The sequence below is a fragment of the Lepidochelys kempii genome, chromosome 1 (genome assembly GCF_965140285.1).
Source record: "Lepidochelys kempii isolate rLepKem1 chromosome 1, rLepKem1.hap1, whole genome shotgun sequence".
NCBI lineage: Eukaryota > Metazoa > Chordata > Testudines > Cheloniidae > Lepidochelys > Lepidochelys kempii.
This window is the reverse complement of record NC_136380.1, coordinates 116,035,992-116,049,988: the sequence shown is the minus strand read 5'-3', so window position 1 is coordinate 116,049,988 and position 13,997 is coordinate 116,035,992. Positions and strand designations below refer to the sequence as shown.

At 48.3% G+C, this 13,997-nt stretch overlaps 1 protein-coding gene across 3 annotated transcripts in view; it reads left to right on the top strand.

The window, feature by feature from the left end:
- Nucleotides 1–200: 200 nt before the first annotated feature.
- GPR45 (G protein-coupled receptor 45) overlaps nt 201–13,997 on the top strand; it is a 35,049-nt gene continuing 21,252 nt past the window's right edge. For all 3 annotated transcript variants that reach the window (XR_013636070.1, XM_073351395.2, XM_078853790.1), the window contains exon 1: nt 201–667. The gene's annotated coding sequence lies outside the window, so the exon portion shown is untranslated. The remainder of the gene's footprint in view (nt 668–13,997) is intronic.

Below are 13,997 nucleotides of genomic sequence, written 5' to 3'. Positions count from 1 at the left end.
TCCAAGAGGCGCTCTGCTGGGGCGGGGAGGAGGGGGGGCTCCCTGGCATACAATGCACTTGCTGCCGCCCCACCTGTGGCAGGTCAGCGAGCCGGGGGAAAAGTCACATCCCCCAGAGCAGGGCGCTGTGATGAGTCATGACCTGCCTCTGCCTCTCCTCCCACCGCCCCCGAGGATTGCCGCCCTCTCCCTGGCGGACCGGCGGGAGGCCGGGGAGGGGGCGCTCTCCCCCTGCCCGGGCGCTCGCGGGCCCGCCCCGTGCTCCGGGGACGCCAGCTGTTCCCCAGGCTGGAAATAACCCCGCGGCTTGGGCGGGCTGCCGAGCGCCGGGCTCGCTCGCTCCTGCCTCGCCCGCCGCAGCCGCTGTAAGTGGCCTTGGCCTGAGCCCCGCGAGCTGGGCTCTGTAGCGGGGTGGGCGGCTGCCCCCGTACAGAGTTTGGGCCGGGGCTGGTTGTGTCACTGCCCGTGGGCGGGAGGGTGACCAGGCGGCCCTCCAGCGCCGAGGGCCAGCGAGCTGTGGGTCTGCCCCCTCTGACTGTGTTCCCTGGGGCAGCCGCCGCCGCCTGGCGGGTGGACCAGGGCGGAAATCGTGGTGAGCAGCTGCACCCACACAGACCCTCCCTGAGTGATCCGTCGTCCGTCCACGAGGAGCCAAGGATCTGCGCCGGTCAGTACCCCGCTCTCTTCTTTCTTCGTGGGGTAGTGCAAAGGGTACCGGGGCTGGACGGGCTCTAGTGCCAGCTCTTAAAAAAAAAAATCCCATTTCACTCAATAATAAACTGTATAATTATGGGTTTCAGAGTAACAGCCGTGTTAGTCTGTATCCGCAAAAAGAAAAGGAGGACTTGTGGCACCTTAGAGACTAACCAATTTATTTGAGCATGAGCTTTCGTGAGCTACAGCTCACTTCATCGGATGCATACTGTGGAAACTGCAGCAGACTTTATATATATACAGAGAATATGAAACAATACCTCCTCCCACCGGGTGAAGACCAGGGCGGGCGCCCTGGAAGTTTTCTGTCCTGTCCATTTGTTTTCCTTCAGTCACTAATGTTGTATGGATCTAATGTTAATACCGATGAGAAGAGTTAGTAAAATGAGGTCAGCTGTTTGCTGTGGATGACCCTTCCACGTGTTGCAGTAATTATCCAAAGTTTTCCATAGCTTCAGGGTATAAATTATGTCTTCAGGGGCCTAATCCAAAACCCCATCTCATGATCTCATGGATGGGTCATGCTGCCAAGAGCATATCTTATCAGAGTAATTTAATACCTATCACTAAAAATGCACATTTGTTAATAATTTTTTACCCCAGTTCTGTCACTCTCACTCCTGCTGAATAGTACTTGATTACTCCCATTGAACTCAGTGGCACTACTAGGTCACTATTTTTAGAGGTTTTTAGGCACCTGAAGATGTGGTGCCTTTGAAATTCCCACCAGGTGCATCTTCAAGTGTCTAAAAACCTTTAAAAATCTGGCCCTAACTCCACTAATAGCAGGAACGGTGAACCGTGGCCAGTGGGAGCTGCATGGCCCCGTGCCTGCGGACAGTCAACATCAGCAAAATGTCTGGCGGCCCGCAATCAGATTACCCTGATGAGCCGCATGTGGCCCATAGGTCGCAGGCTGCCCACCACTGTAACTCGAAGATGTTCTAGAGTGTTTAGCAGAGTGAGGAGCCCAAGAACTCCAGAATCTTAGCCTTGACTTCGCAATGGTTTTAACCTGTCCACTTTTTCCAACTGTAAAGTAGAGATAATACCCAAAATCTAACCCTTTAACAAAAATCCTAATCCCTTCCCCTCAAATGAAAAAGCAAACTGCCAGAATTTATGGAAGGTGTCCCCATTTTCTTCTTGCCCCAGTTGCAAGCTGGCAACATGCTGCTGCGTGAGGGAAGCAGCACCCATAGTGTCTTTGGTGACCATGAACGGTCAGAAGCTGTCAGCCATTTCATCTGAAAGTATTGGCATTTATATTTGGTACTTCTGACAGAGCTGTGTGGTCAGATCATATGGATGTTTCTGGTACAAGTCCCAGGTGTACATGTTCCATAGAGCAAAGGTTTTCAACCTTTTTCTTTCTGCGCCCCGCTCAACGTTCTCCAAAAACACTTCACAGCCCCCCTGTGCCACAGCTAAAAAAAAAAGGTGGGGGGGTGAGAGAGCCTGGATTTGTGCTGGAAATGGCCCGCCTGGATTACCATGCACATTGTAGGGAGAGTGGTCACTTTGGATGAGCTATTACCAGCAGGAGAGTGAGTTTGTGTGTGTATGGGGGGGGGTGAGAAAACCTGGATTTGTGCTGGAAATGGCCCACCTGGATTATCATGCACATTGTAGGGAGAGTGGTCACTTTGGATAAGCTATTACCTGCAGGAGAGTGAGTTTGTGTGTGTGGTTTTTGGAGGAGGGTGAGGGGGTGAGAGAACCTGGATTTGTGCAGGAAATGGCCCACCTTGTTTATCATACACATTGTGAAGAGAGTTGTCACTTTGGATGGGCTATTACCAGCAGGAGAGTGAGTTTGTGTGGGGTGGGGGCGGAGGGTGAGAAAACCTGGATTTGTGCTGGAAATGGCCCAACTTGATGATCACTTTAGATAAGCTATTACCAGCAGGACAGTGGGGTGGGAGGAGGTATTGTTTCATGATCTCTGTGTGTATATAATGTCTGCTGCAGTTTCCACAGTATGCATCCGATGAAGTGAGCTGTAGCTCATGAAAGCTCATGCTCAAATAAATTGATTAGTCTCTAAGGTGCCACAAGTACTCCTTTTCTTTTTGCGAATACAGACTAACATGGCTGTTACTCTGAAACTAGCTATTCTTCTGTATATAAAACCAGGGCCAGTGTTAGATGATAGCAAGCAGGGAAATTGCTTGGGGCCTCATGCTAAATTGCTGAGGCTTTGGCTTCAGTCCCAGGTGGCGGGGCTCGCAGCCCTGGGCTTCAGCCCCACATACTGGGGCTTTGGCTTTCTGCACGGGGTACCAGCAAATCTAATGGTAGCCCTGCTTGGGGCCCTGGGCTGAGAACTGCTGTTGTAGAGGTCTCCCATCCAAGAACTGTACAGCAGCCTCAGCTCAGTTTGTGAGATCTTACTGGTTCAGAGCAAAGATGGTGGGATAGCTGCAAACAGTAATGCAGTTTTTTAAGTTGCTTCTTTGCTAAGGTATCTGCTGCCACTGAATTTTGTTCTCCCATGCTTCTGGGCTCTCTACTCCTGTGTGCTCTATGTCAGTGGCTCTCAACCTTTCCAGACCACTGTATCCCTTTCAGGATCTGATTTGTCTTGTGTTCTCCCAAGTTTCACCTCACTTAAAAATTCCTAGCTTACAAAATGAGACATTAAAAATACAGAAGTGTCACAGCACATTACTGAAAAATTGCTTACTTTCTCACTTTTACCATATACTTATAAGTCAGTTGGAATATAAATATTGTAATTACATTTCAGTGTATAGCATATACAGTACAATTTCATTGTCTGTATGAAATTTTAGTTTGTACTGACTGCCTGAGTGCTTTTTATGTAGCCTGTTGTAAAACTAGGCAAATATCTAGATGAGTTGATGTACCCCCAGAACACTTCTGCGTACCCCTAGGGGTACGCATACCCCTCTTTGAAAGCCACTGCGCTACAGTCAGCAAATAGGGGTATCAAATGAACGGCGGTAGGGGGCATGGATCAATGTTCACGTCGCACTCCCTGTCAGTACCTGGCCCAGGCCGGGGAAGCTAATGATCCAACTAGCGGACCAAATTCGGTGATGAATCCTGGTCACGTGCCACCTGAGGCATGTTGCACATATGCTAAGAAGAAGATGAATGGCTGTGAGGGCAGTGGTATGGAATAGCAGCGATCTGCTATTAGAAAATGATAAATGATATCATTTAAAATGATAAATAATATTAGAAAATGTTTCTAATATTATTACTGTTAAACTCCTATTTCTCAGAATAGCTTTTCTGTAGGAACATGGCAGATAAAGCATTATTATCATTCCATAATACACAGTGACAGGGGAATGTTAAAACTATACAAGGGATAGCCTTTTGTGTGTTAACCAGTTTTCCTCTCCATCATCTCTGTTATTGTAGCTGATAAGGATGACTTAGACTGCATAAGCAAGCATATTGGGGGATTTTAAAGACAATTCTGTGTACCCAGAGATTCAGAAAATTAATGACAAATGACACTATCAAATTTTCTTGTGCTATTTCCAGTTTATTTTTCAGTCTGAGTATGTTTCTTAATGGTGGCTTCCAGTAATGGAATCCTAGCATCCTCCACTAGATTGTTCACACATACTTGGCTCTATATGTAGGCCAGCCATTCAGTTCCTATCAAGGACAGAGTTGATCTACACTAGCTTTGAAATGTTTTCAGAAACCAGTGACCCACTACATGATAGTTAAAAGGCAGCATGGAAAATATAGTTTACCTTTGGAAATTGGGTTCTTTCATTGTCTGACTGTGTTATACTTAGTTATCCCCAGTGGTGGGCTGGAGCTGGTTCCCACCGGTTCACTAGAACCGGTTGTTAAATTTAGAAGCCCTTTTAGAACTGGTTGTCCCTCGCGGAACAACCGGTTCTAAAAGGGCTTCTAAATTTAACTGGCCAAAAGTGGCGCCTTAGGCGCCGACTCCATGGGTGCTCCAGGGCTGGAGAACCCAAGGGGAAAATTTGGCGGGTGCAAAGCACCCACCAGCAGCTCTCCAGCCTCAGCTCAGCTCACCTCCGCCTCCTCCCCTGAATGTGCCGCCCCACTTTGCTTCTCCGCGCCCCCTCTACCCCCAGCTTTCCGTGAATCAGCTGTTCGCGTGGGAAGCTGGGGCGGGCTGAGAAGCAGGCAGCGGCTTCGCACTCAGGCCCAGGGAGGTGGAGGTGAGCTGGGGTGAGGGGGGGTGCGAGGAGGGCTGCCCGCGCCGCAGCAGGTAACCCCGGGGGGGGGGGACGCACGCAGGGGAACCGCTCCCCACCCCAGCTCACTTCCGCCACCCTCGGCCTGAGTGTGAAGCCGCCGCCTGCTTCTCAGCCCTCCCAGGCTTCCTGCTGAACAGCTGATTCATGGGAAGAGGGGGGCATGTTCAGGGGCAGAGGCGGAGTGGAGGTGAGCTAGGGCCGGGGGTGGGGCAGGGAGCTGCCAGTGGGTACTCTGCACCCACCAAATTTTCCCCGTGAGTGCTCCAGGGAGTGGTGCCTAAGGCGCCACTTTTGATGTGATCAGTGGGGAGAGTGGCCACTCCCCCTGCTGCCCCCCCCCAGCTATGCTCCCCCGCCCCTAGGAGCCAGAGGGACCTGCCGGATGCTTCCTGGGAGCTGCCCCAGGTAAGCACCACTGGGACTCCCCACCTTGTCCCCCAGCAGGTCCCTCTGGCTCTTAGGGGTGGGGTGGGCACCCACTATGGTGGCCCACGAGACCCTCCTTCCCGGTTCTGGGGGCAGTCAGGGGAGGGGGATGGATGGGGCAGGGATCCTGGAAGGGGGGGCAACAAGGAACATGGGGGGTTGGATGGGGCAGGAGTCCCAGGGGGTGGGGGTGGGCAACGACCCTCTTGTGGGGTGAGGAGGGAACCAGTTGTTAAGATTTTGGCAGCTCATCACTAGTTATCCCAATGTGGTGATCAGGGCACAAACATACTCTGTTTACTGTAATCTCTATATTTGTATCATATAAATCCATAAAGTGGAGCAATGCTCAGAACTGTTATATGCTATTTGAAAGCACCTAAAGGGTCTTATTAGAAACTGTAAAACCACTTCTCCATGTCCAAAGAGTGAAAATATTCAGAAGTTTGCTTTTTTGTCAGATTTCTACTCTTTTTTTTGTTCCCCCTCCCCCTTCCGATGAGACATCTCACTATACTGATATTTACAGCCCAGACTCCCAGAAGGGTTGATTTCTTTCCTTCCTTGTTACTTACAGGTTTTCTGCTCCTGAAGAACAATATAAAACAGCTGACCCTGTCCAGAATAATAGCATTAAGGTTACACAAGGAAGACAGTTGTATTAAATTGTGTGTTAGTCTGGATCTGTGTGAAGCTCCATCTGAATTCTTGTGGAATAAGAAAATGTGATGTGTTTGTTTTTAAGAATTATAAACAAATGATGGGTTTGGTACTTGGTTAACTTCCAACTTACTGAATATAAAAGTGTTAGAAAAAGGGAAAACTGGAGCACTACATGCCTTAAAAACACGTTTTAAAATTAGCATGGTCTTGATGTATTAAATTCAGTGACCATATGTTAGAAGACCTTAAGAACTGTTAATTCTGTTTGTTTGAGGAGAATGGGAAATTCATTCACTTTGGGAACAGAGGGCTGAGTGGCCTCCTGGGTTATCAAATCCAGTTCTGGCTACCACAGGCCTTTCAGGTCAAAGTCTGACTAGTGTTCCGAGTCCTACCTCCACCAACTGCTGCCTGTGAAGCAAACACACAGGCTGCATCTATCCGGTGTGATTCCCCTGCTCATGTACATGTAGTTGCACTTGCTGTCAGGGAGCTAGTATGGAGGTAAATAGCCACGGTAGTGTGGGTGGCAGCAGCGGGGGCACGGCTGACTCATGCCAAGTACAACCCTGTCTGAAACCAGTGAGTATGGGCTCAGCCATATACCTCTGTGGCCACTAGCCATGCTACTGCGGCTACGCTGCTATGTATACTCTCAGTGAGAGCTAGCGTGAACGTGTGGGCACGAGCAGGGGAATCTCACCCCTAGCTTGTAGTATAGAGAAAGCTGTAGACAAGACTGAGGGATGGTACCTGCCAAATACAATGGGCTGGTGTTAGCCGGCACAATCAGTTGAAGTCAAAGGAGTTGTGCCTGCTTACCCCAGGCTGGCATTTGGCCCAGCAAGTTCAGTATCCCAAAGGGGTCGGGGGCGGGAATCAACCACACAGAGCCTTCTTTTGGCCTGTTGCTCCCATTGACAGCGTACAAGATGGGAGAAAGGACACCAGTACCGCTATAGTCAAGGTGAGCTGAGGAGCCAGTGAATAGTAATACCAGTCAGTGAGGAAGGCACCCACAGCAATTACCCAGTGTGACTATGCTAAGAGAAAACTGAACGTAATTGTTGCTAGACTAACAAATCTAGTTTACATCTTTTTCCCTTAGTCAGGAAGGAGCCCCGCTATTTTTATATGTGGATTCCATGTACACAGCCTCTCTTTGTGCATGATTTTAATTGTGCAAAAAGAAAAGGAGGACTTGTGGCACCTTAGAGACTAACCAATTTATTTGAGCATAAGCTTTCATGAGCTATGTGACGAAGTGGGACTGTTCTTAATGTTTTCTCTGAATAGTGTGGGGGTGCCTCAGTTTCCCCTATGAGTTCTTAAGTATCTAGGTGGTGGGGTAAGGTTGTATGATCATTGCAGAGCCCTAGAGGGCAGGTGTATGCAGGGGTTTGGACACAGAGAATGGCCAACATCCTGTTTCCCGGCAACTGATGGCCTGGCCCTTCCCCCCTGTGAGGTGAGAGCTAAAGGGTTGGAGAACAAAGGAATCAGGTGATCTCCTGGCCCGGGAAAGGGGAAATCCCAGAGGAGGAGGGGCTGGAGGGCGTTTCAGTTTGGGGCTGGCTGGGACATGGAGTGAAGTGCAGACATGGTTGTCTGGCTCACTGCCCCCCAAAATGGACCCAGCTGAGGGGTCCTGTTCTCTGCACCTGCAAGCTCTGTTTTAGACCATGTTCCTGTCGTTTAAATAAACCTCTGTTTTACTGGCTGGCTGAGAGTCACGTCTGACTGCGGAGTTGGGGTGCAGGACCTTCTGACTTCCCAAGCCCCAAGCCCCCGCCTGGCGGACTCGCTGGTGGAAGCACATGGAGGGGCAGAGGATGCTGAATGCTCCGAGGTCAGACCCAGGAAGGTGGAAGCTGTGTGAGCTTTGTGTCCTGAAGATAGGCTGCTCACAGAAAGGAGACTTGCCCAGAGTCCTGACTGGCTTTATGGGGAGCAGTTCCAGAGCATCGCCCGGGGACTCCGTGACAACTGGTGAGAGCGGTGGGATGTACTGCACCCCGTGGGCGGCGCTTTCTGCAGTAAGTGACTGGGGAGCAGTAAAACGAAGGGGAATTGACGAGGACCAGGCGTGCTGAAGTCTCAGAGAGGAGCAGTTTCGGGGGGCGGTTAACCCCTGGGAGTGTGTGACCAGCGAGAAGGACTGTGCAGTAATGGGGTCCCCCTGGGGACTGCAGTGAGCAGTCTCAGGGGCAGAGGAGCCTACAGCTTGGCCCTGGGAGAGAGAAGGACTTTTGCAGTAACTGGGTTCCCCTGGGGATTGCAGTGAGCAGTCCCAGGAGTGGAGGAGTCTGCAGCTCGACCCTGGTAAAGAGGTGGTGACCTCAAGAAGGGCTGGCACACTAAGGGTTCTCCCTGGAAACCATGGGGAGCTAAGAGCACAGAGGCCTGTGAGTCCACAACAAGTTGGAAACAGTGGAGTGATGGCCTATCACCATCTCCTTAAGAAGGACACTGTAACTCTGTGCAGAAAGAGAGGATTGAACATTGGAAAATTCACCAAAGCACAGTTAATCGTGCGGCTGGAGGAGGATGACCGCTCTAAGGAACAGATTCCTGACCCAAATGGGGCTATAGCAGGATCTGGGAGCAGCTGGAGTAGTAGCCAGGCATCCCCAAGACTCCTGTCCCCGACCAGACGAGGGTCTTCATGATCGGGTTCCCCATCAGGGGATCGGAGATGGATGGGATTGGAGCTGAATCCAAGAGAGCAAGAGGACTCACGAAAGCTTATGCTCAAATAAATTGGTTAGTCTCTAAGGTGCCACAAGTACTCCTTTTCTTTTTGCGAATACCGACTAACACGGCTGTTACTCTGAAACCTTTAATTATGCAGAAATTTAAGTGTTCATCTTCTCCTTCTCCAGTGTGCTCCTGAGAGAGTCAATGCTCTAGTGACTTCCCCAGGCTGTGCTCCCATTTATAAAGATTAAGTCATCCAGCGATTTAGGTGGCCAGTGAGAGATGGACCAATGAATTTTAAATATCAGATGCATGAAAGATGTTGCATTGCAAATGGCTAATGAAAATCCATAGACTGAAATAGTTTAATAAAAATGACTGACCATAACAAACTGATTGTGATTTTTCAAAGTTAAGGAAAAAGATCCAAATCTGCTGCCCACAATGGTCAATTCAACTAGCTTCAGTAATATGATTTGCACCTTATGGAATAATGCCATATTGGCTTTTATCTTTGGGGAGTTCCTCTTACAGGTACCTGACTCTCTCAGCTACCACAAGGGGCGTGTCCATTTCTGAAGGCCCCAGCAATGTTTAACAAAGTTCCTGCCTCCACACGGGTTGGCTGAAGATAATACTGGAGAAGACACACTGTCAAACTGCTGCTGATGGACCATGCTTAGGGCTAAGTTGTGAGCTAATCACAGCTACATACTCGTGCATAAAGGGGACATACTGTGCACTTCTCTGTGCAGGCTACTCATATGGTGGGCCCCATTCCCCTTCCTCTGCACCTGGGTGGCACAGAGTGGGAGGAGCCTTGATTCCAGACCCCCAGTGCACCAGCCAGGGCAGTATAGCTAGTACATGAGGAAAAAATAAGCTTTGCCAAGAAAAGCGCTGGCACAAATTACTTCCCTCGGGGAGCAAGAGGGAGGTGGAGTCCCTCCTTTATCCCTGGGATAACACAATCACATGCTGCCCCTTGCTTTGGGCCCTCTGCAAGATGTTTCTGTCTACGGTTTCTGTTTCCCATTTCGGGCAAGTCCTTATGGCATTGATTCTGGCTGGCTTGAAAGGACTTGCTGCAGTGACAGTGGCTCTGTATTAACAGTCCATTGTCTTAAACTGTTTCAGAATAAAATATCAAACTTTTAAGGACCTCTCAGCTGCTGGAAAGGCTGACTTAGATACTCTGTCACTGCAGAGGTACCTATAAGTCAGTCTGAACTCATATTGCCCCAAACTTTCTCCCTTGCATTCAATGTCAGCCTTGATAGTCATTGTACTGTAGATGTGCACAACTAATTGGATCAATTTGATAGAAGAAGAATACAAGTAGTTTGATGCATGATGCTATTAAATAGTAACTTTTTCTGATTTCCCATTCTGACTGTAAGCTGATTTTCCTCGTGCTGTCCCTTTAACCCTGCAGGGCTCAGTTGTGAGCTGCCTTATATGCCTGTGCATGCCCTTTTACAGTCTGTGTCTGAGGGGGAACAGCAGCCTGGAGAGAGGGAGGCACTACTCTCCTTTCCATTAGGATGGGTAGGGAGTGGGCAGGCAGGGGCACTGAGTGGAGTCAGGACTCTACCTTCCCTTCCCTGTCCCATCATGCATCTGAGCTGGTGTGGAGTAGTTTTAGCCCTGGCTGGTATTTGACCAGCAGCCTGGCTGTTTTTTTTTTTAAATGGATTTGCCGGTTGCCAGAAAAATTAAATCTGCTGGGTTCTTTTTACATGGGTCTGAAGATTTGCATTATCACAATACACTGGGATAGCTAACGTTATAAGTTTGTGTCCAGCTAAAGATGCTGTAGTGTTCCCACTTCTGCCGTTTAAGTAATCTTATCTATATGTGTTATCTCTCTAGATTCGATAAGTGTCTGTGGAGGGAGGAGGGGTTGTGGAGTTGATAGAAGATTAGGATTGGAAGAGACCTCAAGAGATCTAGTCCAACCCCCTGCTTGAAGCAGGACCAACCCCAACTAAATCATCCCAGCCAGGGCTTTGTCAAGCTGGGCCTTAAAAACCTCTAAGGATGGAGATTTGACCACCTCCCTGGGTAACCCATTGCAGTGCTTCACCTCCCTCCTAGTGAAACAGTTTTTCTTAACTCGTTGCTTAGGGGTTGGGGGGTGGGCTTGTCTTGTGCGGGGAGTGGGTTCTGGGATTCTTGTTTTGCATTTCAAAGGTGATAGCCCTAGTGTGGAGGGGAAGCTGATCTGCATTAGATAGAGAACAGATGGATGTGGTATAAGTTGTGAATGTCTAGAGCAGTTGAGCTGGCAGAGAAAAGGCCTGAAAAACCCAGTGGCCGGAGGGCCCTGCTGTGGTGAGTCCAGGGAGGGAGGATGAGACCCTAAGCAACACCGAAGCTAATGCTAGGCCCACAGTAACACCAGTTTGGTTCCTTTAATGATTAAGCTACCTTACTCCACGTAGGGGCAACCAAGAAAAAAGGGTGGTGCAGGGGCACTGGAACAATGTATGGGGGGTGGGGGGGGTTGAGAGCTATTGAACCAAACTGTAAACCCTGCATATGATGGAAACCACTTTAAGCCAAGGGGTGCTGCAGCATCCCAAGTTCCAGCACCTATGGGGTGGGGTGGGGGCACAATAAACAGTCTGGTAAAAACAGCAGAGATGGCTACCTCGGACCCGACCTATTTCCTGCACCAGGAGGGATGGCCACTCTGGGTAAGCAGATTCCATAGTTCCATCAAGTGTTGGGGTTAGATCAGCAATCGGAGAAGAAACAAGTTAATACCCTGCTCTGTAAAATTGGAGCTGAAGCAGAGACATGCTCTTTTCCAGAAGCCTTGTAGCTGCTTAGATGAAACAGTTCAAGACTGTTAAGAAGAATGAGATAAGCATTTCATGCCATGCCACAGTGTGGTTTTTCTTTTTTTTTTTTTTGTGGGCACAATTTCACTTACACAAGCAAGAGAAGGGTGAGTCAGTGAATGATTTTATAACAATCCTCTACTACCTAATCCAACACTGTGGCTAGTGGGAGGTAAGTTCTTCCGTCATCACAGACAACCTTGTTGTAGGCTGAGGGACAGCCAAATGTCAGAAGGAACCCAAACTGATCCTAATGTCACACTAGAGATAGCCAAAAACATAGTCTTTCAAAGTCAGTACATAAAGAAGCAACAGACTCTGATCAGAAATAACTTTGAGGAGGAGTCCACTTTAGAAGCCATAGATACAGGGAGGAAAATACCTCAGGATGCCCAGAAACAATACCCACCTTGACCAGAATAAGCACAAAGGGATCCAGAGAGGGCTATGCTAACATGGAGTAAAGAAAAGAAATACAAGAACATGAAAGAATGCCAGGGGTGTGGCAAACCACTTCACAGAAGATGGCTTTCTCCTGCAAGGGATACCACATGCATGATGTCTTCTTTTTAGACATTTCCTGCAACAGTTTGCTGATCTAAATGTATGGTACCAGCTATCTTTCAAGAAGACCCAAAGACTGCTGGGGTGTATACCTTGAAGCCATAGGAGATACTAAAAAGAACCACTGTGGATCCTACGATGACCACAGGAAAACATAAAATGGACTTCAGAATAGACACAGCTGCTGCTGACTGATTCCATAAATTACTTTAGAGGAGGATGAAAGCACCAACATTTCAAGAGCCAAAAAAGATATTGAAAGGACCAGGACAGTCTCCATTAAACATTTGGCCACTCAAACTACATCTGAAGAGGTCTATGTTGTAGATGGCCTATGCACGGTTTTACCTTCCCGCACAGCAATCATAACCAGGCCTAAGGCTACAAAGATAGAACCAGTCACCACGGACCTAGAGCCAGAAATCAGGAAGAAATTTCCTAAATTATTCCAAGGAGTAGGTAAACTAGAGGGGGAATAACACATTAAGCTTATACCAAATGCAAAGCCTTTGTTCTGTTGTTGCCTAGGAGAGTCTCTGTTCCTTTTTGCCCAGGGTGAAGGCATAGCTCAGCCACATGGAGCAGGTGGGTGCCATTTCCAGAATAGGCACCCCTGCCAAATGGTGTACAGGCATGATGATCCCATAACCAAATGACAAGGTTCAGATCTGTGTAGACCTTACCAGGCTTAATGAGAATGTCTATCGAGAGTGACTTGTACTCTCATGCATTGAAAACACCCTTGGACAACTTAGTAAAGTAAAAGTCTTCTCCATATTGGATGCCCAGTCTGGTTTCTGGCAGATACCAGTTGCTGCAGAATCTATACTAGTAACAATTTTCGTCACACCTTTTGAAAGGTTTTGTTTCAATAGGCTACCATTTGGCATATCATCTGCTCCTGAACACCGAGGAAAATATCACAACTCCTCGAGGGTCTGCCTGGAGGGATTCTCTGACAAATGAATATCTATGAATCAACCCAAACCCAACATGACTAGTGTCTCTTTGTAGTCCTGGAAAGACCAGAGAAAGCACTTAATGACAAATGCAAAGTCTCAAAAGACAGAGTCAAGTTGCTAGACCAGATCATTGGTGGAGCAGGGGTCAGTCCAGATCCAGAGAGAGTGCAAGTGATTACCCAGATGAAGGTGCCTCAGAGTGTCAGTATATTCTGTAGATTCATGGGCATGGTGACACACCTGGGGAAAATTCTTACATCATCACCTGGCAGAGAAGTCAATGCCATTATGAGATTTCCTGAGGCCACACATTTCCTGGTATTGGGGAACGAAACAGAGTCTGACATTCAGAGATAAAGCAAGATCTGAGCACTCCACCAGTTCGGGCCTTTATATAACCAAATACAACCACCACAGGTTTTGCTTGTGCTTCATTCTGTGGGATAGTGGCAGTCCTCCTTCAGGAACAATCACTTTCCTTGTGGCGTCCAATAGCATATTCCTCACAAGCACTCACCTGTACAGAGCAGCACTATGCAGACATAGCAAAAGAAGTCCTGGCCATTACGTGGACTTGGTGAACATTTTAGACACCTTCTAGTGGGCATAAAATTTCATGTGGAAATTGACTACAAACTACTAGTTACTCTTCTAGGTTCAAACAAACTAGATAAGTTACCATGTGGGATGCAGCATTTTCAGATGAGGCTCATGAGGTTTCAGTTCTAGACTGCTCCTATACTTTAGAAGAATATCATAGCTGATACTTTCCAGGCACTGGTCCCAGAAACACCACAGCAAGAGTGTAAACAGAAAGAGCTGTTCATAGAAGATTCTGTCGATACAGTCCTTACTACTTTGTCAGTCAAAGAAAGATGCCTGCAAGAACTGAAAAAGATGCAAGA